At 41.8% G+C, this 27,993-nt stretch overlaps 1 protein-coding gene and 1 long non-coding RNA gene across 4 annotated transcripts in view; both read right to left on the bottom strand.

Annotated features, from left to right (window-relative positions):
* Positions 1–14,608, bottom strand: part of MPP7 (MAGUK p55 scaffold protein 7) — a 157,521-nt gene extending 142,913 nt beyond the window's left edge. For 2 of the 3 annotated variants that reach the window (XM_055805255.1, XM_055805253.1), the window contains exons 1-2: positions 14,460–14,608; positions 9,550–9,625 (exon numbers count right to left, since the gene is read on the bottom strand). The gene's annotated coding sequence lies outside the window, so the exon portion shown is untranslated. The remainder of the gene's footprint in view (positions 1–9,549; positions 9,626–14,459) is intronic. The other variant, XM_055805254.1, reaches the window with a different exon arrangement.
* Positions 14,609–15,644: 1,036 nt separating this feature from the next.
* LOC129784566 (uncharacterized) lies at positions 15,645–22,259 on the bottom strand. Its single transcript, XR_008747437.1, has 3 exons — positions 21,222–22,259; positions 18,915–19,135; positions 15,645–15,985 (listed from the first exon to the last, which is right to left on the bottom strand). It is a non-coding gene; the product is annotated as an uncharacterized LOC129784566 (long non-coding RNA).
* Positions 22,260–27,993: the final 5,734 nt, after the last annotated feature.

Consider the following 27,993-nt stretch of genomic DNA (forward strand, 5'->3'; position numbering starts at 1 on the left):
GCCCCTGCTGTTTGAACAGCCTCACCACTGGAAGACAATGTACAGAGTTTAAAATACAAAAATTTCCTATATTTTTGTTTCTGTTGGTGCACTGCAATAACAAGGAAGCTACTATTCACTTCTATCAGCAGTAGTACAAAGAATAAGACACACCCTTCCCAGGAACTGGAAAAACCTGCTATGTGAAAGCTGAAAAGTCTCTGAGTACCCATACCTTCATTTTGCTCCGCGTTTCAACAACAGAACTGAAGGAAGACTGCAAGGACTTGGCCTTAGCCTAGCAAAAGTAAAGCTGAGCAGAAAGGCAAAGGCTGTGTACAAACACACCAAGATAATTATAAAACACTAAGAAAAAACTATTTAAAATAAAAAGACAATATTGGCACAAGAACTGGTTATTACCAACTGATGATGAATAAATTTAGGTTGAACATTACAAGCAGCTTCCTCATGTTTAGGGCAATTTAGCATTGGAACAGGCTTCTAATTAAAGTAGTGAGAGGAAAAGGCCCAGCTGCTTTTAAAACAGAGCTCCATATGTCTATGACAGTATGACATAAAGCCTACAAAAGCATGAAAATAAACCTGATGAATAGGGAGGTCCTTTCCTGTCCTGCGTTCCTTAGAGAACAATAACTGTCAAGCAAATAACATCATTCTGATGCAACTCAAGATATAACCATCTGTCAGGCAATACCCAAGAATAATTATACCACAGAAAGCAAAACCAGATATTAATATCACAGCAGGACAAACTTCGCCAAGAATAAACTTCACAGAGTATCTTTTCATAAAATACCTTAGACCCATAGCCTCACTTCTCATAATTTCATGCTAAAAATTTGCTCCCTCTGCAAACAAGAGCTGCAGAAAGCACACCTCTCATGCACTGCTCACTCCCAAATCTGCAAGAGCTCAGCTTACCTTGTGTTTGTGCAACTAGGCAGTCCTATTATCTGCACCCCTAGCGTTATTACCCAAAACAGTACTATACCTAACATGCTCAACAGGCTCTTCGTTTGCTACAGTCGTTACTACGTTCAGCTCAGGCAGGATGAATCAAAATTGGCTGTCAACTGCTTTGCTATTGAAAGTTTCAAATTGCCCAACTTATTACCCAGAAAATCTGCAGCAACCATGATGGTCCAGAACAATTGGTTGGACACAACCAGTCTGCAGAAAGAACACATTCTGTTAGACTAAGCTTTATAGTTTGAAAAAGCAGATGGCCTTTCAGGCACACCAGCCTTTCAACTTGCTTGACATCAAAAGACACATGCTAACAACAGTATACAAGTTGGTCTAACAAAGACTAGCCTTTCAGGCTAGGAGATTGTTCCACACTAACAGGTACAGGCCTAGCTAGTGGGGTTCTTTCTATCTTCGTTTGATTACTGCAATAATAAATCTGAAATTGAGGACAAACTGCAAAATATTTTTGGCCGATAGACTGCACCTGCTTATTTGCAAAGTCCCTGAACGCATCATGCATCCCACTGTTCCCTTCTAAAGGCTCATACTGAAAAGCAATAACTGAGTAAATCATAGAAGAAAGTATGAGTGCTCATCAGTTGTACATCAAAGGCAAACCAAACACAAACATTTGTTACTACTCACAACACACAAGCTCAGGCACTCAAAGAAATTACCTGGCAGCACAAAAGAGCAAACTATAGGAAATTCTATACAACACCTGGTTAAGTTGTAATAACAAAAAGCCAACTATTCAAGTAAGTACTTAAAAGACATTTGAAGAACAGGTTCTTTGGCTGCTATCAAACAAATGGCCCAGACACTGCCCATCAGAAACAAATGGTTTGATATCAATCTTTGTCAACAACTAGACAGCTACACCAAAACAAAGGCTGCTTTACAGCTACTTTTTATTCTTTTTTCCTATACAACCTCTCTTGGTCACTTCTGAATAAAGTATAACAACTCCTACATTTTTGTCAGCAGACCTAGAGTATTTAATTGTTCTTTTATTAGCACACAATTTCACTTAAAATTTAGAATTCAAAGGCATTTCCTTTTTTCAGTTGATTTCCCCTCTCCCTACCCCTTCCTTGCAAAATCATTGTGGTTAAACAGAAAAGTTCTGCAGAACAAGAATAAAACTTGTATCTCAGTCGTAAAGTTTATGTAAATTAATCTCAAACTAGTTTTCTAGCTTTATTCTCTTAGCAAAGCAAAAAGCATGGTAGCTGCAAGAAAGCATTACAATCCATTTTCAGGTATTTTATATCATACCACAATATTTTCCTACCATTTCAGTTCATCTGCTTATACTAGAATACCAATGCTTTTTTAAACTTGTCATCAAAATAGTATACACTTGTATTCACTATGAGAGCCTGCACATCTGATTTATAGCATATTCCAGACATATGACTGCGTAATTCAGACAGGTTTAAAAAAAGTATGCTGAAAGAAGATACTACCAAGGACTTCCCGCTAGCCCTGCAGAGCATAAGAGGACAAATTTTACTTGACCTACCCTACTAATCTCAGCAAGTCGGTCCTTAGTAACAGATGCAAAGCTCAAATGACCACTTCCAAATCCGTGTTGCTGCTCCACCTCCAGCCTTTGATCATTTTTCAGCTGGAAGTAACAAGTGGATTTCTGCTCCTGGGCCTATGTAACAGCCTCCTTGTAATCTACCAGCTGATCTCTCTAGTACCAGCAAGTGGGATTATGCATCCTGACTTGAGCTGCATTTCTCCCCATCACAAACAGAGATACATTGGATACTAATAAGATAAATTTCAGTTATCTTAACTGTTTACAGACTGTTTTGATTATTTTGCTATAAGATTGGATGCCAAAGCACAAAACTACAACAAAATATAGCATTCTGACATTTAAATTTTGACATTCAGTAGTCTGATGCAAAGGCAGCTAAATTGTAGGATGAAATCTAGTCGAACTAGTTTTCATTCCTCTATATATTACAAAATTGTAAACACTAACTGCTTGAAATGAAGTTTACTTTCACACAAGCTTACCTTAAACTGGAATAAAGTTAGAGTATTTTATATCACAAAAGGTCTTTACCTTAAGATAAGCATTTAAAAGGGCAAACTGAACTCTTCAGAATGCTGTAAGCACTGCAAAGCATACAAAAGGAAAAGCTGTCTATACAAGAGTAAAACATGCAGATTAAGATGTGCAGTTAAGAACCACACATATCTCAAAATACACTTGCTTTCTGTCTGCTGCTCCTTCCAAGCTGCACCCACAAACAATTTACAGAATTCCCTGACAGATATTCTGATTACTCTCCTACCCTCCCCCTGGCTGGTTTCCTGGCAGCCTGAATGATTTTGCTATGCCACTGCAATGACAGCAAAGGAATCCTGTGTACCAAGTAGCACAGGGGGTTTTTTTAGTTTATTTTGAAACAATGCTTTTTGAAATATATTACCTTAGAAATACGACTGGGCTGATTCCTGGATCTCAAGTGTAGTTGTTTATGCCAAATCTTGGGCTGATAAAGTCACACAAACATGTAGTTTTCATTAGCAAGGGTTTTTTTCTTTCTTCATTTTCATTTAATTCCAAGTTTATAGAACTACATAGGACATTCTGACAGCTGATAAAATCATACATCAAGTCCTAAGCCAAAGACTCCCACAACAAAATGCCAAATCAGCGACTCTCTGATGAGACACCAGCAGTGTAGAAAGAAACCCTCCTCACCTTGACTGCCAGAACACAGCCTGGTTGAGCTGGATGGAGACAAGGTCTCAGCATCAAATCAGAAACTATTACAAGGAAAAGTCCAAGTCAGCCTGACCACACTATTCTCTCTTCAGTATTATCTAACAAAGAAAAGGAAAAGCAGAACAAACACTATGCCCCATGTAACTTACTGACTGGGAACCACTGACCTAGACAGCAGTACATTGACATTAATCCATAGGCCAGGGCTGAAAGCAGTTTCTTACTTGGAGACCAGAACAGCCCATCCCTTGACTCCTTAGAAAAAGAGGCTTTTATTTTAAGGTTTTACCACCCCTCTTTTAGTTACAAGATTCCTATAGGATCCACTAGATTAGATGAGCTTTTCCTTTAGCTTTACTTTTTCCAGGCGTACAGTATTACTACTAAATTCCCTTCGAACAGAATTTCAGGAAGATTTTTTTTCCTGAAATGTGCTGATTCTACTATAAGAATGGTAAGCACCCGACATTTTCCTTTTTCATCTCATTCTTTTTGTTTTTTTTCCTTGGCCTAAGAAAGGTATCACTGGCAAAGGTGGTGAAGACTCATTAGTGAGCGAGGTTTGCTGCAACAATTCTCTAAAAACTCAAGGTCAAGTGTTTCTATAAGTAACAGCTGCAGATGCAGGCACACACAAAAACTTTCACCTTCCTTGCCGTGAGGGCTACCTTGTACGTGAGTACATACACTATGAAAAAAAATTTATGTATAGTAAACGTGCACATGAGAAACAGTTTATGGATAAAACCATCCAACCTTCAGAAAAAAAAAAAACTAATTACAAATAACAGGAAGTTTGTGGCTTACCCTGTGTTTGTAACTTTTAGTTTCTAAATTTATAAGTGGCTCTGCAACAATGTAAACACTGTATTTTGGATTACCTTTCCTATTACAGTCTGTATCCAGCAAAGAAAACATAAGATAGTGAAAAACATCACAACATTTGGCATGAGGTAACCAGACACGAGGCTTTCAGTCGGGCTGTGGTATATTCTTACTTTTCTGTTGGGGAAGCAGGCTATGTGTGCCTGTCACATATGCCCATATCAAAACATCTCTCTAGTCAAGCATTCAAATGGGAATATAACATCTCAGCATACAACTCAAGGATGAGTTTTGGAGAATAAAAAATCCTATCATTACTTAATAATTCAGGACAACATATTATTACATGTAAAGTCTCTAAAAAGCGTTCCAAGAACTACAGAGAAATTTTGTTTTTTCTAAAGGCAGCAAAAGAGATACAGAGGAAGAGGACACAATTTCCATTACCCAGGAGAAGATACAAGGCACCAACAGCAGCAAGACATTAACATTTGTTAAAACAGAATTGAAACCAAACCCCGCTTGAAAGAGGAAGAGGGCAACAGCATGCTTTTAGTTCATGTATGGTGGCTAGCACATAGGTCATAAAGCCAACGCTAAGCAGTGGGCACAAAAGGGAAGTGTAGCCCTTTGCTTACTGTCCGCTCTATTGCACACCTACATAGAAGGGACATCAGCATTTGAATCTGAGCAGACAGAGAATGAGAAGCTTCTCACTGCAAGAAAAGAGACCAAGACATCTGGCCTCTGTAGCAAGGACCCTGTCCTTGCAGACTGGGAGCCAGGAGCAACAGAGGCGTGCTGGAATCCTGCAGACAGGCTGCAGCAGCTCCAGCCACGTCCTATGCAGGCACCGAAAGAAGGACACACTCTTATTTTTATCCCAGTGCTGAGGGACCTTATGAGCTGCAAGCTAGCAGCTAAATAAATATTCATCCATAACTACCACAATAGGAGATTTGCTTTTGGACAACTGGAGATAATTTATTATTTAGATCTTCACAATGTGGGCAATATAAGAAATCTCAATTAACATATGTAGCTGCTCTGACATACTGGAAATTGAATACAAACACACTGAACCACCACAGAAGCTTCAATTACTTAAATTAACACTTCCCCGTTTCTGTAGTCTGTTAGTCTTTGACTGTAAGAATGTGCACACCATGTTTTCTTTTCAGGAATATGGAGATACTCCTTTCATATAATCAAGAAAGTGGTTTTTCTTCCTGAAGTACCACCACTGTCTCAACCGCCCAGCTCGTGAAAATGTACAATGCACCTGCTGGCACTATATGTCATTCCAGAGACTTTTACCTGTGATGACAGCAGGTTTATTTTAATAAGCTGGAGTGTTTTGATAAGTAATGCATGTGTCTATTGAATTGATACATACATTTTAAATATTAATGCTATATCCAAGCTAGATGAAAACATTAGAGAAGACAGAATAACTGTTTTAATAATGTGGGTCATTTAATTCCCTGATGCAAGCTAGCAGTGTGTAGAATGGTGAGTTCAGTCCCTGGATAAAGCAACCAGAATGCCTCCTGTTTTGTTTCAAGTTTAATTGCTATCACCCATAGGAAGCCAAAACCACTAGCTGGCACTTATTAAAGTGTGATAAAGCTGAAAGTCTGAGAAGTAAAATGTAAATTCAACATTAATGAAGTGGCATTTACTCAACTGTCATCATCGATTACACTTGCCCAGCTACATAACAGTTACTGAATTAAACGTTGTTACAGCTGCTGTCTGCCTCTATTCATAGAGCAGTAAAAAGTATTTAACTAGAAACCCATCTTCCTACAGGATGCTTTAATTCTGAATAATTTAAAAAAAAAAAAATCTAATACCACCTTTGGTTTGCCGAGCCAGAAGTGAACCACCAGTAAAATGTTACTGGGTTGAGACTACCTGTCTTCATACTACCAGATGTTGGTCATTGTGTTTCTTGGTATTTTTTTCAGTCAGTCAAAGTGACGATAACCAATCACAAATTACTTGGGTCACACACACACCCCATCTCTTCTCCAAAAGTAGCATTTTGCAAGGTTTATGAAGTTTTCTTGGTATTCCATGACTCACTAAGTATAATTAGCAGATCAGCTAAGGTCCTACTGTGAGAAAAGGTTATTGAGTTTGCCAACCTTTCCTAACAGGTTCACCCAAAAATCCTGTGCTGTATGCAATGTGGGGATCCATTTCTTTGCAAAATTCAAATACTTGTCATATTAATGTCTGCACATTCTTTTTAAATCAGACACCCAGGGAAAGAAAAAAAAAAGAAAGAAGTTTTACAGCTCTGCTATAGTATCCTTTTGTACCCAAAACACTTAAACACTTCCTCTACAGCCATGTCAGCTACAGAGTCTTCCTTTCAGCCAAACTTCTGTATTGGTTTCTAACACCCTTCTGTTCTCACCCCAACCTTTTTTTCCTCTTGAAATGAAGATACTTAAGTCTTCATTTATGACCATGAACAATGTCAGTAAAAACCCTAATGAGAAGGAATCTTAATTATCAAGTAATAAATGCATATTTACCATGAAATTAGCAGTTAATATTGAATACAGTATGAAGTGTTAGAAACCAGGTTTTTTGTAGCTTCTAGGAAACAAAAGCCATTTACAGCTTGGCACAACCAAGTTTTCAACTTTTTTCTAATTGTCAAACTGTTTCTTTGACTGCCATTTCCTCCCGTAACTGCCTTACAAATCCTTCTCTTCATGGCACTCACAGCAGAACTTTGCAGATCCAATTGCCTAGGAAGACGTTTTCCTCTACTGCTGCAGTCCTGAAATCTGCTATTTCCAGCCACAATCTCTCCTTCGGCCTGGGTGCTAGCACACCCACCATCCACTAGAAGTAGCTATCTTCCAGCAGAATCAAACAGAGGAAAACTACGACAGTATTCAACTGTCCCATTTGCTAGCTCTAGCCATGGTTCTAAACAATAGACAACATCCATCTTTTCTACAGTCCTTCCAAAAACGTGTTTGCCGGACAACTGACTTCTCTCTTTCCTCAGTACTCAGCTGCTGCATGTTATTTTTGCTCTCCATTTTTACTATCAAGACTTCTTGAAGCTGGATAGTCTTCCCTGAGAAGTGCCCAGAGTATTTCGCCTGACCTGTTCCAGATCTCACGGCCCAGGCACATGACTCTCACAGCAGTCAGATGAGGGACCAAAGGCACCACTCAACACCTACCTCAAGGCATGCTATTCACAGTTTTGTCCCCTGAGGTTTGTTTGCCATTTTGATACCCTTGCTCAGACTGGTCATGGCAGCTGGAAGGTGGTTCAAGTCACTGTCTGATCATATTTCAAACACACGACAAGCTTTCGAAGCTGGGAGCCAGGCACTGCAGCTTGATCCAGACAGTTTAAGACTTGCTGGGCTATAGTACTTGTAGTGTCTTAATATCAAGACAAAATTTCCTGCACATCCAATTGTGATGTTACTTCAGAACAGACTTGAATCTTTGAGGAAGTAGCCAATCTTTGAATAAGAAACCTACAACAGCTCTGCAGTAGAGGCTGAATGTCCCTTTGCCCATAGGAAATTAAATGCTAGAACTGAGCTGGCAGGACTGATGTTACAGGTTGGTTACATATGTACTGGAGGGAGCACAGACTTACTGAATCAGTTAACCTTGGAGATGAGGCAGCAAAAGACACCTTTCAGGGTCTCAAGGATCTGCAGATGGCAAGAGAGCAGCAGCAAAGCCAAGATAGGGTGTGCCCCAGGCAAGGCAGCTAACAAAAGGCTGCTGTTTGTCCTGGTGGGAGCAACAGTCATTTCGCCTTGGGCTGGTACAAGGGAGAGCATTAGGGGAGAAGCAAGGATTTTTACATATGACCTGCAGAGTAGAGATTTCATATTCTTGTTAAGAGTTCAGCTTCTATTCACCTTAACAAGAGAGCAAGCTGCTCATGTAGAAGCTGGTTGTGGTCGCTTCTCCAGCACTGCTAGTCTCAAGATGACACAGCTTCAGCGTTCCCCCTTCCACACGCGCGTTTCACTTACAATGCAGTGCCAACACAGAAGTTAACTGTGTTCACAGCTTCCCAAATGACCCAGATTACAATGAGATAATTAACTGCTCATGAACAGCTATTCATTGCAACTATCACAGTATCTGTTAAACCATTGAAAAGCCTCATTATTTTATCTGTCAAACCTCTAAAGTTTAAGACTGCTTCTTTAGATCAGTTCTCGTTTTCAACTCTTCTGGACTGTGATAAAAAAACCAAGGTTTTCTATCAGTTGAACTTGCAAGGTATTTTCTAAAATCACAGGAACACCACTCTCCATCTACCAGTTGAAGCTTCTGATTTGGCCACATGTAACTTGTGAAATAATTATATTCCACTCTATTTATAATTAGCAATGTCAAGTCCATCTTTGTAGACACCATTCATGGCATATTGTCTGTGGAACAGCAGCTCTGCATTGCATATCTGAAACTACATTGTTCTTTTTGGAACAGTTTAGTTTGCTGAATCCAAGCTCAGTCCACCAAACAATACATTACGAACACAGTATTTTCTGTGCTCTTTATATAAATGGATGTGTACATTTCCAAGTTCTGAAACATACCCAGTAGCTCTGAAACAGAGTTTTACTCTATGCTTAAAACTTGTTGCGGTATCAATTGTGTAACACATTTTGTAGTCAGTTATCATGAACTGTTGGCTGTATTAGCAATACACTTTCCTATTTTTTTTACAACTTATACCATCATATATAATGAAATAAGAAAATTTAGTCATTCTTGACTGAAAAAAGAGGCTGTATTTACAAGATAATAAAGCAAAACACAATTAACAATACTTAGACTACATATTGGTACAACAGCTTTATTTATTAATATTAAGCATGATAGAAAATTATTCTTGGTCTTTCATAATCACACATTTTTTGTAGAAAACAAATGACAGCCTAGTCCAGCATCAGAAAACAGTGGATAAAAGAGTTATCATAAGGTAATCCTACCTGGATGACCGTTTTTACTTCAACAGGGACTTAAGATATGCATTTTCCAGACTATGGAGCTGAGAATCTGTGAGGCCTGAAGGAAAAAGGAAAGGCTCATAGTAATATGACATTGGTTCTAGTCAGCATTGGAAATACTACCTATTTTCATGATTTTATTCTCAATGTGAGGAACACAGGTTTAAAGTAGTTAACTTCCCAGCAACTGTTTTTCTATGAAGCCCTGCAGAAACAAGAAAAGTCAGAAAAGACTTATTTAAGCTAGGAAGAGAAAGGATTTCAAGTCGCAAATTTGTTCAGGCCTCCATGCCTGTCCTAGATAAAGTGGTCTTAAAGTGGTAATTAAGCAAAATAATGATTTCAAAATGGGTGCAGATAAGCTTTGTCTGACATATAAATATCTGTAAGACTTCACAGGTGTATAACCACATTTTACACATAAACAATATGCAAGTTCTGGCACAAAACTTTAGGTGTAAGCCTTCTCCCACTGCACTTAATGGGTCCATATTGAAAACCCTTCAGGCACTTGTGACTTCATGGTTGTGGTAAAGATGGTCATTTCTTCGGTTCGTGATGGCTGATCACTCTGCTTTGGAAAGTCAGCAATAACCTCAAAACCATTACTAACTGTGCTTACTGACATGCAGCAAATGTCGTTTTGAACACTCCACCTGGCATCATGCCCTGCCTAATCCTCGTACAAACTGAAAACACCCAATGTCTCGTCTTGGCAATAAGCTGCAGGAACAGAAATGGAGCAGCAAACCAGAATGCACATGGGGAACAGAACCACAGCAACCCTGCCAGATATATGGCAAGCACCTAAATCAAAACAGGGTAAAAAACATCAAAGGAGACCTATTCTTTCTGTGTTCATACATCACCATCTCTTCTGCGCACCGCAAACTACAATGTTCACATCTCCAGCTTCGTAGTTATATAATTCAGTTTGTAGTTAAAGTTTATTGATTGATTTAATGTTTATCTTTATATACTGATGTCACTGAAGACTTAAACAATAAGCTCATTTCAAGAGCTTTTGGTTGCAGTCTTATTACATCACTGACTGTACTTCACATGGCTGAGAACTAAGAAAGCTTTAATTTTTGTTCTTTAAAACTAGCAAACAACTCCCAAGGTTGACTCTTTCTTTTATTGAAGGGGGTATTGACTATTTTTCTTTTAAAGGGTACTATTGTCTAGGCTGGATTTTAACTTGATCTGTTATTTCATACAAGTAACATAAGAACAGCAATAATGGGATCAATATTAGCCTTCACAGCTGAATGGAAATGCGACAAGAAACGAGATGTTGGCCACATGTAACAAGATGCGATCCCAAGAGATTGAATATACTGAAACCCTTTAACATTAGCAGCTCATCTTTTCTCCAGAGCTCACAACTGGGAGCTAAGGTCAATTCTACACATGATTCATAATGTAGATTAATAAATTATTTTAGGGACAAAACCTGGAGTCCTGAAAACTAGTCTGCTTAACACTGTTGCTTAAGAACATATGGAATTTGTTAGCCTTTCAAGGGGGGGGTGGGGAGAGAAGGTATTTCTGTTCTTTGGTAGCTAAGCATAATGAACATCGATATTCAAGAACAGCAAAGTAAAGTTTTGTGCATCTTCAAACACACACTATTCTTGTTTTCTGCTGGTTTTCCCCTAAATGCCAGACTGCTAGCTGAAATAAAGAGCATGTCAATGTACCTCTATGATTTATCACTGTCTTTGGAAACTCACTTGTCAAAGAACTTTACTGCATACCCCGTGGTTATGCTCAAAATGGTTCTGTATAATACGCAAACGTAAGAGTCAGAGCTGCTCTCAGACCTGCCATACGGCCAACATGACATGGGACAGGGCTAGTAGTCTGAACTGTCAAGGGATGTGAAGGACACTGCACTGTAAAAGTTATCTGATGTGTGTTAAGTAATGCTTGCTCCCCGTCTTTCTAATTCCGTAATACAGGGCAAGGCACTGTATTAGGTAAGTATGATATCACTTGAGATGTAAACACCCACGATCCGCTGAAAGCAGGTATAAATGAATTCTGCTATATTATTATATTTCTAAGACTAAAATTAGCAAGAGTCAAGTTAATATATTGCATGTTTTCCTTAACGAACAAGGAACAGTAGCAACCAAGATGAAAACTTTTCAGAAGACAGGGTCAGGAAGAGTATATACACTACAGGCTGGGATTAAACTGCATTAGCACAACTATGTGGGCAGGTTTCATGACTCCTACACATAATTCATGTAGTTGTAGATGGTGAAACTTGCTTAATTCACTGCAACAACTTTCCAGAAGATGCTCTAGAATACAACTAACAGACACTTTGCTAGCAGTGAGACAGGATTTTTTTCCTGGTTTTACTTATTTTCGAAGGAATTTCTACAGTAAACCTTAACACAGAGGAAGTGATTTAAAGGGAAGATGCTACTGAAGCACTTTTTATAGATCCCTTCTGCTCCCTTCCATATGCCAGAGAAAAATGAAAGGCTCACGGGTACCCAGGTGCTTGCCACATAAAAAGGGGAGATACAGCACAGGAAGGCAGGCATTGCAACACCGTAAGAACAGATGGGAGTTCCAGCAGATTCCAACAACATCTTCGTGAGAAGCACAGTACTCCCACAAGGCACTCAGGAAAGGGCTGGAAGTTGCCACTTAGAAAACATACTTGTGACCGTTTCCTATCGGGAGTTGGGATGTCCTATAAGCGTTAACAAAAAAGCACATAAGCATCCAAAGTAATAGCACATTCATTCATTAGCTTGCTTTCTCTGCACCTGGTATTGACTTTCACATCACACTCTTAAAAACTTAAGAGCTCTGACACCTGCCTGAATTAAAATTTAAATTCCAAATGGCATGCTACTACACAGAAAACACTTTATTACAAACACAAAAACGCCATACTAGCTCAAGGTCCATCTAACACAGCATCCTGTCCCTAATGAGGACTGCCAGCATATGCCTAGAGAAGAGAACAAGAACAGAGTAAACACACAGCAACCCTTTCCTTGATGTTCTTTGCCACTGACAGTGTGATTTGCAGCTCTGGGATTTCCTTTGTCTCATTTTAAGTGTACACTTGTAAATATGAACACATTCACATTAAAGTCCAAAGCTATTCCTGAGTCTGAAATCAATTAAATCAACTTTTCTCCATTTAGGTTACTGCTTTACTCCTTTTCATTCTGATGAATAAACGGGCACAGTTGAAACTGGTAAGTTTCATTCATTCATTCCCTGGCTCTACAAGATTAAAATCTAAATTAACTGTGGCTTTAATACAGCTTTTAGAAGCTGCATGCAATCACTCATTCTGAATACAAAAAAACTTACTCAATCCAAACAGTGATATCTAGCAAAATCCTACTGTTAACTCTAGGTAAGATTAAAGATTTGATCCACATCAATTAGAGCAGACAATACACTCAGTAAAAGAATAACCTAGTTGCAAACTAAATAAGATCTTTCTGTAAATACGGCCAAGATTTAACATCCTTCCATAAAAGGGACCTGAAGGATGACGATAATACCTCGTACCAAAATTCTAATTACTATATTTTAAAATTAACACCTACAAAAGGTAGGTTTAAGCCCCCCCAAAAAAACCCCTACACAGCCTCGTTAAAATGGGGCTCTTAATCTAAGTTAACTTGAAAATAAAAACTCTGAACCTCATTCAAAAAATGTAACTGTAAAAAAAGAAATGCTGAATTCAAGTACTGAAGATTGCCATGAGGCGTAAAGATGTTAGTCGCCACTGTCCAGACTATTCAGTCTTCTTCCAAGGGAAGAACTAAAAAAAAAAAAAAATATCACCGAAAGCTATTGCCCCTGAAGTTATTCTATCGCTTATTTAAAGGGAAGGAAAGGCAAAGATGCAGTGAGCTGTTTAAGAAATCAAATAAAAGAAAATGCTCTAGAAACGCAGAAAGGCAGTTTGTTACAAATACAGAATAAATAGAACGAAACTAGGAATTCAGAGGTAAAAACGCAAAAGCAGCATGCACAGGCGCCTACCGCTCTTTCGAGCTCTTACACCAAATATCATTTACGTTCTCCACATGCAACACGCCAAATTAGTAACGCTATCTACTGCTCAACACAGATTAAACGTAGTCATTAACAAAATGAGCAAGGAGCTGGTTTCACAGGTGACTGAAGTCATTCTCTGCCAATTCATAAAAACACCTCATCGTACCGATAACCTATAGATTAAAGTTTATGAGTCTCCCGAGCCCGGCTGCGTAGCCCGATGCCACTGAATGGTTTACTCACGTCCACTGCCGGCCGCAAGCGAGCTCTCCTCACCCCCTCCCCGCAGCCCGGCGGGCTTTACCAGCCCGGCACAGCCGCAGCACCAGCCCTGATTAAATTCTCCGCTCCCCCCACACTCCCGCCCGCCGGGCGGATGTCGCCGTGCCCGCGGGCAGCCCCGGGCCTGCCTCCCGCGGCGGCGGGGCGAGACCTCCCCTCACGATGCCGCGGCGGCGGCGGGGGGCGCGGGAGCCGCCTCAGGCCCGCGGGGCCCCCCGCCGCCCGCGCGCACCGCACGTGTCAGGGCCGGGGGGCTTACCGGGCGGCGGCGGGGCAGGGGGCGGGGGCCATCTTGGAACCGGCGCCCCGCGCAAGGGGTGCGGAGCCCCCTCACAACGCCGGGACCAAGATCCCACAGCCGGCACCTGCCGCATTCCCCCCCCCCCCCCCCCCGCCGGCCGTCTCCCCCCGCCGCGGTCCCGCCGGCAGGGCGCAACCCCGCCGCGCACCTCGGAGCACCCCTACCCCGGCGGCGCTCGGCGCCCGCCGCGCCCCGGCCGAGCGGTGGGGCACCCCCCCGCTACAGAGGCGCTACAGAGGCACTACAGGGCTGCGGCTCCTACCTGCGACCGGGCCTCCCGGGTGGCGGCGGGCGCGCCCCAGCCTCCCTCTACCCGCGGAGCCGCGCGCCCCGGCTCCCCATCGCCACCGCCGCGCTGGGCCGGGCCGGGCACGCCGGGCCCCGCCCACCTGGGCCCGCCCACCAGGGCCCGCCCACCGGGGCGGGGCCCCGCGCACCGCGGAGCCCAACGGCCGCTCGCCAGGCGCGACCCCGGCCCCCCCTTCACACGGGCACGCGCCGAGGCAGGGCTCGCGCTCCATTGGCTGGGGACTGAGGACCGCGCACGGCCGCGCACCGATTGGCCGCGGTGGCAGGCGGGTGCCCGCCCCGCGAGGTCGCGTGACGCCAGGTGGCGGGGGCTCGGCGGGAGCGGGCTGGGGCGTGGGGGTCGCGCTGCCTCGCCTTCTCGCCGTTCGGTGCCGGGGCGCCTTGGGGCCTGGCGGCACAGGCTGGGGCCGGGGGGGTCCGCCGCGGGGGCGGGGCGGGTGGAGAACCGCCGGTTCCCGCGGCGCGGCGGGAGTGCCGTGCTGCGCCACGCGCGGCTCCCCTCTGGTGCGGGCCCTCCTCCGTCCGCCCTGGTGCGGGCCCTCCCGGTGCTGCGTGTGGCTGGGGCGCGGCACCGCGTGTCGCCACGGTGCCTAGGGGGCCCGCAGGAGCCTCCGCGGGGTCGCGGTGCGGTGTTTGGGTCTGGCCGCTCCCCTCGGGGCTGCAGAGCCGCGCACCGAGGACATAATTCCCTGGAGCTGGTGGGGGAGCGGGGCTGCGGGAGGGACAGGGCTTGGTAGCTGGCAGGGGCAGCGGTGGCTTCACCAGGACAGGCTGCAGGCCTTACCTGTGTGTGAAGGGATGAGGCTAGTCATTGAGTAAATCTATTCTTAACGGTTAATTTTTCATATAGTAAAGTATCCCAAGGATTCTTCCGGTCTTTTCCAAGTGGAGGAATACATTGGGATTATAAATACATGTGTTTGCAACAGCAGTGCTGCCCAGTGTCCACAAAACCCAGCATTTAGTGCACCAGGCAGTCAACTCGCAGCAGTGAGACCCTGGTCTATGCCAGGCTGTGTTGGTACTAGTTCTTGGCTAACCTCAACATATGTTGTTACAAGTGGTTTGGGACAGCTTTAATTGTTCTGTACTTAGTGGGGCCTTTCTGCATTGCCATCAAGTAGTATTTCAAGTGAAATGTTTAATTGTGACAAAAATTCTTTGAGATCTATAACCAGTTCCAGAAGACTATTAAGTTGCTTACAAGTTCATCACGCTTCTTGGGGCAGACCTTTTATTATTAGGCACACATAGCTGTGTACTGTATAATGCAACTAATCTCATTCAGCATCCTCCGACATCTGTTCCTGTTCAATGTAAAATTATGGGATTTTGGCACACTACAGGATTTCATTATGTTGTCAATCATTTTTGGTTTAGATCAGAAAATCATTAACAATTACTTCCTTCTTATCCTTATCTTCAAAGACTTGGGAACATGATCCTTCCTTTTGTGATCCATCAGCAGCTGAAGCATTCCTGAAAGGAAACCAGTTGAACATAGGTGGTTAGTTTTTTGAATAAACTATTCTCAAAGACAGCAGAGTAATTACAATGCCTAGAAGCGCTAGACACCTCAAAATGTATCCCAGTTTCTGGATGAATACATATATCTTGTGTTTTTTGAGATATTTTAAATATTCCTCTCGCTTTCCTTTTAAATAAATATTTCACAAGATTAAACAGATGCCAAGCTAATAATTTCCTCCTTTTTTGCTGTGTACCACCCAAGTACTTTTTCATATCTTAAGACGTAACCTCATTTGGAAAACTAATTAAAAAAAAAAAAAAACCAAAAAAAAACCCCCAACCAAACAGTTCAGATTTCTGGTATTTTTTATGCAAACTTTTAGTTGAGGCCAGGCTGTTGTATGAAAAACTTAAATTCCCCAGGATGAAAGCGCTGACTGACACTAAGCAACAAAACTCCAAAACAAGGCTTCTGGCCAGAAGGATGAATTGCCATTGTACCCATCCAAGTATTACCCTTCTTTTCCTATTGTAGCATTTGGCAAGAGTGAGTTGAGCCCTCCATTGGTTTTGAAAAAGGGTGTATTCTCCACAAACTCAAAACAAAGCAACTCCTGTAAGCTGAACACTCCCATGTGATAGCAAACGAGATGAAAGTAAGGAGAGAATGAAGAGCTTTCAACAGGTCAGTGCTTTTTCCAAAGCCAAGGGAGACAACCATCTCCAGAGGATATTCTCCAGCATGACTTTATTTAAAGAACTAAGCATCCCAAAGCCATTAAATCAGTCTGAGTCTGAAAGTCTAAGAGCCAGACTAAAAAAAGATAGCTAGGGAATTAAATTTAGGCAGGTTAGATGCCATTCTCCTTTTAATTTCTTCCCAGGGATTTCTTCGGTGGAAAATGTCAGGAAGAAATGAGACACTTAAGAAGCTGCTGTGACATGCTAGTTCCCAAAACAGTTTAGACATGACTGATAACAGCTGGGAGATTTTCTTCTGTTTTGCTGACGTGGTTGGAAATCTGCAAAAGCAGCATCTGAAATCTTCTCTCAAGAGAATGCAGCAGTAAAATGACATCTCAGGTGGTACCACGTTTGCAGATCACTGTAGGCCCACAGAATATTCCTGGCTGCCTCTAAAGATCTAGCTGATCACAAGGTGTTGGCACCTCTCTTCTCTAGTTGCTAAGTTGGTGTTACAAGGCAGCTAAAGCATACTAAATACTTTCCTAAAATTATTTTTTCCGTGCAGGCAATTGCTATATCTGGCACAAAGATGTTGTATGATCATTAATGGGAAGCGAAACTGAGCCAGTTTCTCGTCAAAATGTAGCCAGCCCTATGGGATGATTTGAGAACTCCTGGGTTAAATATGTTTGGTTGTGTGTGCGTAGAAACTGCTTTGGTGTTCTTCACCTCCTGACACTGACGCTTCCGCTGTGCATAGCTGAGATTCTTGCATAATTTAAGCGAGCCATCTCAGGTGTCTCCCACTCTGTTCAGAGCAGCATTTGACCTGTTCCCCGGATTTTGGCACACAGCTTGTATCACATAATATTTACAGAAGAGTTTACCAGACCTGATTATTTAGAAAATTTCCTAGAGAATAGAGATTTTTTTTCCAGACATATATTTGAATGGCTTCCAAAATATTTATGATGGCTGCCTTCAGTCAAGTTTTTTATTTCCTTGATTTTAGTCAGTATAACCAATTTAGTCGTTTTTCTGTCTCAAATTCCACTGTTGTTAGCACAAGTGAAATAAACAGTCGTAGACATCTGTTTTTTTCTGATGCATTGTAAATGCTTGCTGGGGTTTTTGTGTTACTGTTTCATCTTCATGGTATTCCAGCAGACAGCCTTGTGGCTAGCACAAAGGACTGGCTGAATGGAACTGGAACCAGCAAAAAATCTTGCCAGTCATGGCAAACTCAGGATACTGGAAAATGTAATATCTCAGTCATTGCAAATTGAGCATACTGGAAAATATGTAAAACCAGATTCATTTATTAAAAGTGTATTTATTTTGTTTTCTCACTTTTTCCCATTATAATTGCAAACCCTTCTGAAATTTGCTGTTCAGGAAAACTCTGAAGTATATCTAGGTACAGTAAATGATTTATGCAAATTATTTTATTGAAAGAACATGCACATTCATGTGTACACATTATTTGCCTGGTCTTCCTATTACAGATGCAACCTGTAGTAAAATCCTAGTTTGTTAAAGCAAAGGACTGCTCTAGAGACTCCAGATTTCTGACTGATGTGGTAGAAATCTGTATGTTTGTGTAGGGCACATGGATCTTGAATACATATGTTAAACATTATTTTTTGTTGCTTTAGGTTGTTTTCCTGAGGAAACAGGGCTTATGATATTTTGATGTTCATGAGCAATCTATCTCTGAGTCCCCCTTACCAATTTCTGAATTTTTCTAGCTGCACTTAAGGTAATTGTAACTTTCTTCTTTCATTATATTTATAAAAATCTCAAAATACATCAGGTTTTTTCCCTTCACCTTGTAAGCTTTTGCTGTCTATAGAGTTCTCAGTATTTTTCTGTGAGGCTACCTCTATGATGTTCTTGTATATCAGAATTTCTCCTCAGGATCCAGCTACCATAAAGGTACATTTATGATGTTGACAGACATCTTCAGATCTGGCCTTTTTATTCTTCTATGTGCTCAGTGAGCTTGCCATGGCTGTTTTTGCTGTGCATAAGCTATTTTGAATATTCATATAGTTTTGATAAATAACCAACCTCAGTTTTGTCCCTTCACCAAAATATCTCTTGTTCTTCTTGCTCAGTCTTAACAGTTTTCCTTACTGCAAACCATGTTGATATCCCTTCTGCCATTTGTACCACCAACTTCTCACTTATGAAGCAGAAATTACATAAAGTTGATTCAGCAGGAATACAACAGTTTGTCACAACAATTTACCTGTTTGATTGACATTTCATATTCTGTTTCACTTTTAATTCTTTCCTGAATATCTTCCTCATGATCTTGCTTCTAAACCATATCAGATAAGCTGTTCTGCAGAAACTTTTCCAATCAGCAAGCTATGATCCAATTTGCTGAACTTTGCAATACATCCATTGGTACTCCATCCAACTTGAGAAATTCTGTTGGAGCCTTCTCTGACTTGCAGTCCTCCTGTTCTGAAAAGTTAATTATATCAATAATGAATGCTATTTCAGGTTTTAATGGTGGCAGTTCTCTTATCCATATAATTCAATCATTTCTCATACAATTCCTCATTGTATTATCAGTTGATGATCCCTTGTTTTTCTTACTAGAATCTCACACGTTAATGATTTATTAATTCTGGTTTTCAGTTAAAACCCTTCCATTATTGACATGCAGAAATCAAACATCTCCTCAGTTTTGCTGCCATCTCCCAATCCCTGGCATACCTACTGGTATTTAATCCTGTTTAATGGGTTGGATTTGCGTAACTAAGCCACCTACCACCACCAAAGTGCACTGAACCAGGAGCAGATACATCCTTCATACTTCTCAATATTCCCATTATATTTTAATAAAGTGCTTGGAGAGGAGAAGACCACATACAGTTGAAACTAAGAACAAATAATTAGTTTTTTCAATACTTCTAAACAGAGGTGTAATTTATGAGTTAAGTGCTGATGTTAAAGTTTCTTATAAAGCAACTTCAGGATTTGTGGCGGAGTTGTGAAAGAAGTAAAAACATAATGAATGTGAAGTTTAGGTTGTCCCTAATTAGGCTTCCACTTCATTTTGCTGAACTCCTGGGAGCGTGAACTGTTTGCATCACAAGATAGTTACAATGTTACTGCTTTCTTTCTCTTGGCAGTTGCAGAAAACTACGATTAATTAATTTGGATGTGTCTGCAAGCCAAGAATGTGCTGTTTCATGAGTGCGATCCTGCATGTGCATTTTAGTCTTCCGTTCACAGACTAAGGAGAACTCTGATGCTTAGAGATCAAAGTCAGAAGCCAGGGAGTGTGATCCACATGATCAAAACATGTGGTTTTGAATGGCAGACAGAAGAAATACCAAAAAAAGAATAGAATTTGGTTGGATAAGCAGCTATCATTTCATTTCAACTTGCTATCAGATGACCTAATCTCATTTCCCTACGTTTTTTCCCCTCTAACCCTGTCTAATACCCTCTTGCTGCTGCAAGGCAGAGTGCAGAACACCTGTGCAAACTGGAGGTAAGGCAATGAGCACAACCTGCAGCTCCTTTCCCTTTGGGCAGTGTGTGGCTATAGAATGGAAAACAGATCACCCTTCAGTATTATCTTAAGTTATCATCATGTACAGTTGACAGTACCAAGTTTAACCTTTAGGAAATGCATTAGAAAAGAGGCAACAGCTCAGGTACAGACACAACACCAAGATTAACAGGAAATACACAACTATAATCTCACAGAAGCGCATCAGCTAATAAGAGGGAGCCAGATGTACTTTTTCACAAACTGGCATACACCTGTGACATAGCTGAGTTTAAAACTTCTCTAAGAAATCAGTGATTTTAAGCTAGCAGGAAAATGGGGTAACTGATGCTGAGTGCCTCTGGGAAACAGTCTGTTCCAGAGGAAAGAGGTTTGCTTTGGACCTAACCTTACCCTCTGAATTCACCAATGTTGCTACGTATGTGGCTGCAAATTGGGGAATATCAGAATTGGGGAGGTAGTAGTCCAGGACAGGCAAAAGTTATCAGCCCTGTGAATGTGTCCGTAATTAAATAAAGTTAGAGCAGCCATAATGCCTGAAATGCAGCACCAGCACTTGTGCATTTAGTGAGTAGCAGAGAGGATCTTTCCAGGCTGAAAAATGAGCGCCTATTACTGGCAAGATGCTCATTATCAATCCAGCTGTTACCAGTCATTATTAAGCATACTCATTCTCTATCAGATTGTTAAACAAATGTTTATTAGGGTTGCCTGACAAAAACTGAGAGCCACGTACTCCTCAGATATCGGGAAGTGCACCAGAAATTAATATAGATTTTCCTCCAGGACCTAGCAAGATCTACACCTTCCTCTTGCACCTAGCAAGGTATGGTCAAGCCTACCTTTAATATCAGGATTGCACCCAGCTGTGTTGCACTTACTCTTTACCAAATGGCCACAACAGCACAAGGTTTAGAGCTTCCTGATCTGTGCCAGATGCCTTAGCATCAGTGCTCATTCATCATCTCTGGATGACTCAATCATGCAAACACTTCGCAGGCAGTAGTGCAACAGTCTCCGATTTACCTCTTCCCAAGTACAAGCAGAGACGCTCTGAGCTCAGGCTGCAGCAAAGCTCACATCCAGGAAGAAGTGGATCACGGGTGTCTTCTGCATAAATCCACTGGCAAAGCTGTTCTTCCTTCCTGGTTGAAGCAGTCATTGCTTCCCAGACTTCCCAGAACTCTTCTTCTGTGCCTGGGCACAAGCTCCTACCTGTGAAAGGCAATTTAGTGCTAACAGGACTATGAGCCACTCAGGATCAGCAGAAATAGGGATCATAATTCTGACCAGAGCTGGTGAATGCCATACCCCTCCTTCCTTGCACTCCTCTCGTGCCAGCTCTGGAGGGGGCTGAATGAGGAACTGTACTCTTTCTGCAACTGGAAGGTTAGTGCCTTCTTAACATGACTGAAAGGCAAGTGGCTGCAACTCAGAGCTGTCATTTCATCTGTGAGTGGTGGTCTTTCCAAGTCAATATTTTTACCTCTCTAGGCTGAATAATGCACTGTGGTTCTTCGGTTTCTATTTTCATTAGCTCTTCTAGGGTGAATTGTAGACAGGCTGGCTGTGCTTGAAGCCTGCCAGCACAAGCCAGCCTACGGCAAAATCTCATTATCAGTCTCCTATTTTCAACTCACTTAAACTCTAATACTGTTCAGGTCTGCCAAAAGTGCTGTTCTGTATCTATGGAGGAACGGTCTTTTCCACCTGGAGGGTACCTTTATGGCTGTTTTGCTCTTTTTTTGTGTGTGTATGTACGTGCACATATAAGGGAGGGGTGGGAGAAAGGAACAGCTCCCCTAAGAGACAAACATCCATTTCTTTCCCTAAGCTGGAAACATATTTAAATATGCTTGCTGGGAATCAGCCCTTCAGCTGATTCTCAACACATGCAGAAGGTAGGGTGAGCAGCTCTGCCAAGTTTTTAAAGAGCCCATACAGCCCGTTACACAGGGTTTGACATTTCCAACGCAAGACCCAGCTTTCAGCTGTTTGCACCAGGCTACACTGATTCAGACTGGAAAAGTGGATACTGATTGTCTGCATCATGTGGGTGTTTTTCTTGCCCAGAGTAAGTATCAACCAAAGTGTTTAGTCATTTCTAAAGTTTTTCTCATTGAAAAATGATACATCCTTCCCACATTTAAATTAATCAAACTTTTTATGGAGAAAGTTTGCTTTGAAATTGAGCAAGGGGGGCCTTTTTTGGATGCTTTTCACTGCACCAAAGAAAATCTTCTCTTATTCAGTCAAATTTTAGGGTATTTTAAATCTCAGTTGATGGAGACACTTGCTACAGCTTAAGGGTTAAGATTGTCTCAGAGCAAGTTTATGCCTTTCGGTTAGAGTCCTGTTGTTTGTACATCATTCCCACAGTTCAAATAAGGCTCTCTGGCCCCTCTCAGCTCCTAGCCTCAGTGCACTCTCCATACAAAGCCACTACACATGCTGCAGTCCAGGATTACATGATGGAGACAGCATTTCCCAATAATGGTTGTTTCCAGCTGCTGCATGCTGAGCCGGAGCCAAGGAAGGAATGGAGAGCAGGGACACTTTCCCGCACTTTCAGTGACCTCTCTGCTGGCATTTAGGCAATGTGAAAGAAGAAGCTATCTGATTCAGAGGCAGACAGAGTAAGAGCCAGATCTAAGGTCTTGCTGTGGAGAACCAGCAGGCTGTACTGGAAGTAGGAGCATGTGGGATGAAAACTGGGACTTGGCAGAAAAGTCAGATATTCAGGATTGGCAGGACAGCAATACGGTTTTGAAGCCACCAAAGGAAATGACAGCTGGCAGAGACTGAAGATCCAGACCAAGGATATTTGGGTTGTAGGCTAAAGGGGTGGTAGAGGTGAATGTAGGATCGGGGAAAGAAATTGCCCCAGAAAGTGAGCGCAAGGAAAAGAAGCTGATAGAGAAGTTGGGATGGAGGGGGAAGGAGTACTGAGAATGCAGTCCCAGGAAAGAGGCTGGCAGTAGAAACCGGTGGAGGTGGGTAGTGCTGGCAAAAGAGTCAGGAGGGAGTTCAGGTTACCTGGGCAAGGAGACATGGAGTGTTCGCTTAGCTAGGAGTTTGAATACAAGGGGTTGTATTTAACCAATGTTTGTGAAGGACACAAATAAGGCAACAGTTGCAAGAAAACAAAAAGTAGCCAAATTATATTCTCATTGTAAAAGCCTGTAGGTGTACACTCTGAGAAGACAAGAGGGAGCCCAGGACATGAGCAGCTCCTGACCTGAGCACAGGGTCCACCCTCTCACCACCTGCACGCTGGACTGGCCACCGCAGCTCCTCCCAACACTGTCAGGCTGCACAGGGCACTGTGCCATGCCTGCTCGACCAGCTCTAGCAGGGACACAAGAGCCCGTGGTGGGAAGGTTTGCTGATGGTGGGAGTTCCTGGAAGTGGCATTGTCACTGGCATGGTGAGTCGATGAAGTCACCTGCTTCATGTGTATCTTTTACAGGGTGGATCTTCTAGATCTTTTAGTACAATTTTTGCTTGCTCTCCGTTCACCATAACTTGGTGGTCAGGCTGTTGGCTGCATTTTAATGCCAGATATTAGGCAGAGACGTTTCAGCTATCTCAGGTAACAATATGGCTTTCATTGATTTTAATCTAAATAATCATGGCAAGATAAAAATGATGAAATCTGTGGCAGATGAAATGTATTACAGGCTACAGCACTCATCAAATGAGTAGCAGACAATGATTACTATACTTCGTGCTGCTTTCTGGGGTAGACTCTTGTGCTTATTTTGGAAGTAGTTCCTGATCTTCCTCTTCTGACCAATGCGTATGGCCCTGACTGTGAGTGCTCAAGCTAGGCTGATCCTCTTACTCTGCATTGTGTTTAACAAAAACTCCAGCTGTCTCCAGGTTTTCTGTGTGCAGAAGGTTGTTAAGCCACACAACCTTTGGCATACTTGATGCTGGTCTTCATTTCTGTCTGCAGCGACGTCACTATTTGAGTTGAGCTACTCTACTGTCATTTAAAATCAACCAGGTACCATCAGCATTTATGAGTCTCTTATATGTGGTGTTTTGTAGACCATGAACAAACACGTTCAATAAGTCTGATGCCAGCACAAGGTGTTGTGGGAATCGCTCTTCTGGAGCTCCAGGGGTGGGTTTGTGGTCCACAGCCCCAAGAAAATGTTTACCACAGAGTTAACACCTCAGTCACCACTGATACTCTTTGAGGAAGGATGACTGAAGGCTTCGTCAGTGGACTAGCATGTCAGATGGTACCAGGGGTTACTTTGAGCTGAAGCATGCTACATTTTTCTCATTCTCTTGACCATCCTTTTTAACACACTTAGCAATTGTGATGGTGTTGATGTTTCATTCCAGCAGGAAATCTGACAAAATGTCACTCACAAGACCTTACCTGAGCATGCCAGGGATGATGCCTGTCCTGCCAGGAGAGCCAGATCCAGGCATGGGTGTCTGCAGCTCCGGAGAGCACTGGGCAGTGCTGTTGTCTTCAGTAGCTTTATGCCATACTGTGGGCATCCAGCCCCGCAGCATCAGACGGCGCAGAGATGCACAGACAGTGCTAGCATTTCTTTTCCCAGTTTCTGTAGCAATTACAGCATTACACTGTCACACCTGCATATTAAGCTAGATTAAAAGTATCCCCTAACTTCAGCTTGTGATTCTTAAGATCTCTTTTTTTCTGGTAGTACCTAGTGCTATGTATCACTTTGTATGTTTAAAGCACAGTTTTTGCATCCTTGGCGCCAGCTGAGTGTGTCTGCAAATCAAATCCTAGGTTATCAAGTCAACACCCAAAACAAGGATTATGAAATTAAAGACTAACACAATAAGAAGTCCCCTGCTGGAACTCTCTACCAGGAGAGGAGCAGACTCCAGTCCTGCAGGGATTCTGCTATCTTAATTGTAAGGCAACCCTGTTTCTTCATGCACTAGCCTGTGTCATTCACAGTTCATTTTCCAGTTTCAGCAGCAATGGGAATGAGGGTCTGGCAGACAACTGATGCTTTTGGTTCAGAAACTGGCTTATACCCATAGCAGGACTAGGAAAAAAAAATGCAATGTTGCAAGTAAAAACTATGCTAACAGTTAAAATTACAAAATTAGCTTTGCCAGGTTTTCATGGTTGATTGTGCAACATTAATACTGCTTGAATGTATTTTTTCTGAATACAGATACATTTATGTGCTCTGCCTCTTTGTCAGCTCATGTTCTTTGTGATCCCAGAGTGTGTTGAGAAAAAATTACAGGAGAGAGAAAAAACAGGTAAGTTAATTCGGAGTAAACCATGCACACAGCTGAAACATGTCAGCATTAACACTTCACTTCCATTTAGAATAGGAAAGACCAGCAGAAAGGATTGGAAGATGTTTTTGCAAAGAAACTCCTAGAAGGTGCTGTGTTGGGATAAGTGTAAGACTACACATACACTGTTTTATAAGAAAGGTTATAGTCCCTCTATATAAGGCTTCACCAGTGAAATAATACTTGGTTCTATAAAAAAGGATTGAAAGGAAGACTTAAGGTAAGTTGTCTAGGCTTTTCTTCAACATGAGAATTCATATGTAATTCTGGAAACATCACATCTGATAATGTGGTGGTTTCTATCCCTGAACAGACCAGAGAGAGAGAGGTGGAACTGTCTGGTTCCACATGTGACAGCACTTTGCATGCAGTCAGTGTCACTGTGTGCAGATGGGCTTTAGTATATTCTGCTTAAGGTACTATCTTGAGCTCCTGCTTTTTGCACTGATCGGGTGGGAGCTCAGAACCAGTCTCATCTCTGGGGCACTTGCCAGACACAGCATCAGAACTGAAGTGTTACAAAGCAGACAAATAAAATGCAAAAATATTGAGGGAAAACTTGTGGACCAAGTATGCTGCTTGCTAAACCTGTCTGCCTTCCTAGACACCAGCAAAGGCTGATGAAAAAGACTCCTCTATAAAAACAAAACAGCTTGTGTGTGCCATGTCATGTTTTTCCTTTCAGAATCAGCTTGGCAGTGTCTCTTTAATGTGCAGCGCTGTGAACTTAAAAGAAATCTCATTATCAGCCTTCCTAGCCTTAAGCACTTCATGAAGTATTCCATGATTGCTGGCTTGCAGATGCTGCAGTTAAGGTGCTGGGTGGTGGGGTTTTGTTTGTGTTCCCTTAGGCCCTTTTCTTGTTTTTATATGTGGCTATAAATATCTTACCTCTGAGAAAAGACATGAAAGTAATTATATAGACATTAATTAGATACCATGTGATTATTATTTTTCAAATTCTGGAGTCACAAAGCATAACTTTTAATTACTCGTTTTTGTTTTGGGAATAGTAGTTTCTTCTTCAGACATATATCAACATGATCAGAAATATGTATAATTTATTCTCCAGAATTCTTGATTTCCCCCAGCCAACTTTTAATAAATAAGGAAACATTTGTGCCTGAATCAAAGAGTTATGCACCCCTGAGTAAAAGTTCCAGTTCTTCTGTTGTGGGTCTCAGCACTGTACATCTATCATGTTCACAGAGATTCTCAAGATAGAGATCAAAAACTTATAGTTAATTTCAGTTCATTTTTTAACTTCTAAATTAAAGACAGAAAACTTGATTCCAATGTAGTCATATCCAACCGGCTGGTAGGTGAGTAACTTTTTTTTAGCCCTTCCCCTACCACGAAACAGTTGGTACAACAAACTCATATCACTTAATTTAAACTACATCTAGATAATATTATGTGCTTATGTTGTATATTCAGGCATTAAGGAGAAGACTCCTTTTTGCAAACCATTTTGCAGAATGCAAGCATATGACTTCAGACTGACTGTCCGTGTTGTATTTTTGGTAAGTAGCTTTCATCAAAATAGAAACTAGTAATGATCCATTGGTGTTAGAAACAGCTACAAATCACTGAGAACATAGGGTTTTCAGGCAGAGGATCCACTGCAGCCAGAATTCACAGGTTGCATTACTTGGGAATGAAACTGCAAGAGGTAGTTTTGAAGCCCAAGCAGCATGCAGAAAATTACTGCAGACCACAGAACTATGTGTAATAGCTGCAGAACCTCCACTGTGTCGAAGCTTTTGAAATAGCTGGGTGGAGGAGGAGGTGGATTTTGCAAACTTCTGAGTGTGTCCTAATGACTTTTAGCCTTTGATGTACTTCGGTTAATCCAATTCAGTTTCTCAGTACATACAAAATATTATAAGATTTTCTAGTATCTAGTTTCTTTCCTTTCCCCTTTCTTTCTAGTTTCTTTCCTTTTTGTTTAGTTTCTAAAGAATCAAGGCTTAGATGTCTGTCTTCCCACTAATTCTTGGATTTGTTAGCAAGTTTCAGAGTTGACACAGGTCCTAAAGATGAGTTTGAATTTACCCAGAGGTAAGTTCAATTTTGTGAAAGCAGGTGGCTGACAGAGGAAAGAAACCAAAATTGGTGACCCCGCACCCAAAAGCTACAATAACTCAACCATTATTAGTTGTCAGATCTGTTCAGGGGAGCGGAGTCTCCAAGCAAAGCACCCAAACCTTCATAAAAAGCTTCCATCAGAATTTTGCATGGATGGAAAATAGGGGGATCACAGTATAGATCCTTGGTGTAGAGAGTGTTGTACTCTGGCCATTCTTTGTCCAATATGAAAGCAGAGATGGACCATTAAATATGACGTGCATGTCCTCCTTTCCTTTCTGTCCTGTGCTGTCCCAATGTTCCCTGAGCTGCACCCCTGAAATCTCATTCGCACCTCCCAACTTACCCACCAGAAGTTCATGGAATCAGATTTGAATTTTTTGTATTTGCCATCCAAACCAGCAAT

The sequence above is a fragment of the Falco peregrinus genome, chromosome 5 (assembly GCF_023634155.1).
Source record: "Falco peregrinus isolate bFalPer1 chromosome 5, bFalPer1.pri, whole genome shotgun sequence".
In the NCBI taxonomy this organism is placed as follows: Eukaryota; Metazoa; Chordata; class Aves; order Falconiformes; family Falconidae; genus Falco; species Falco peregrinus.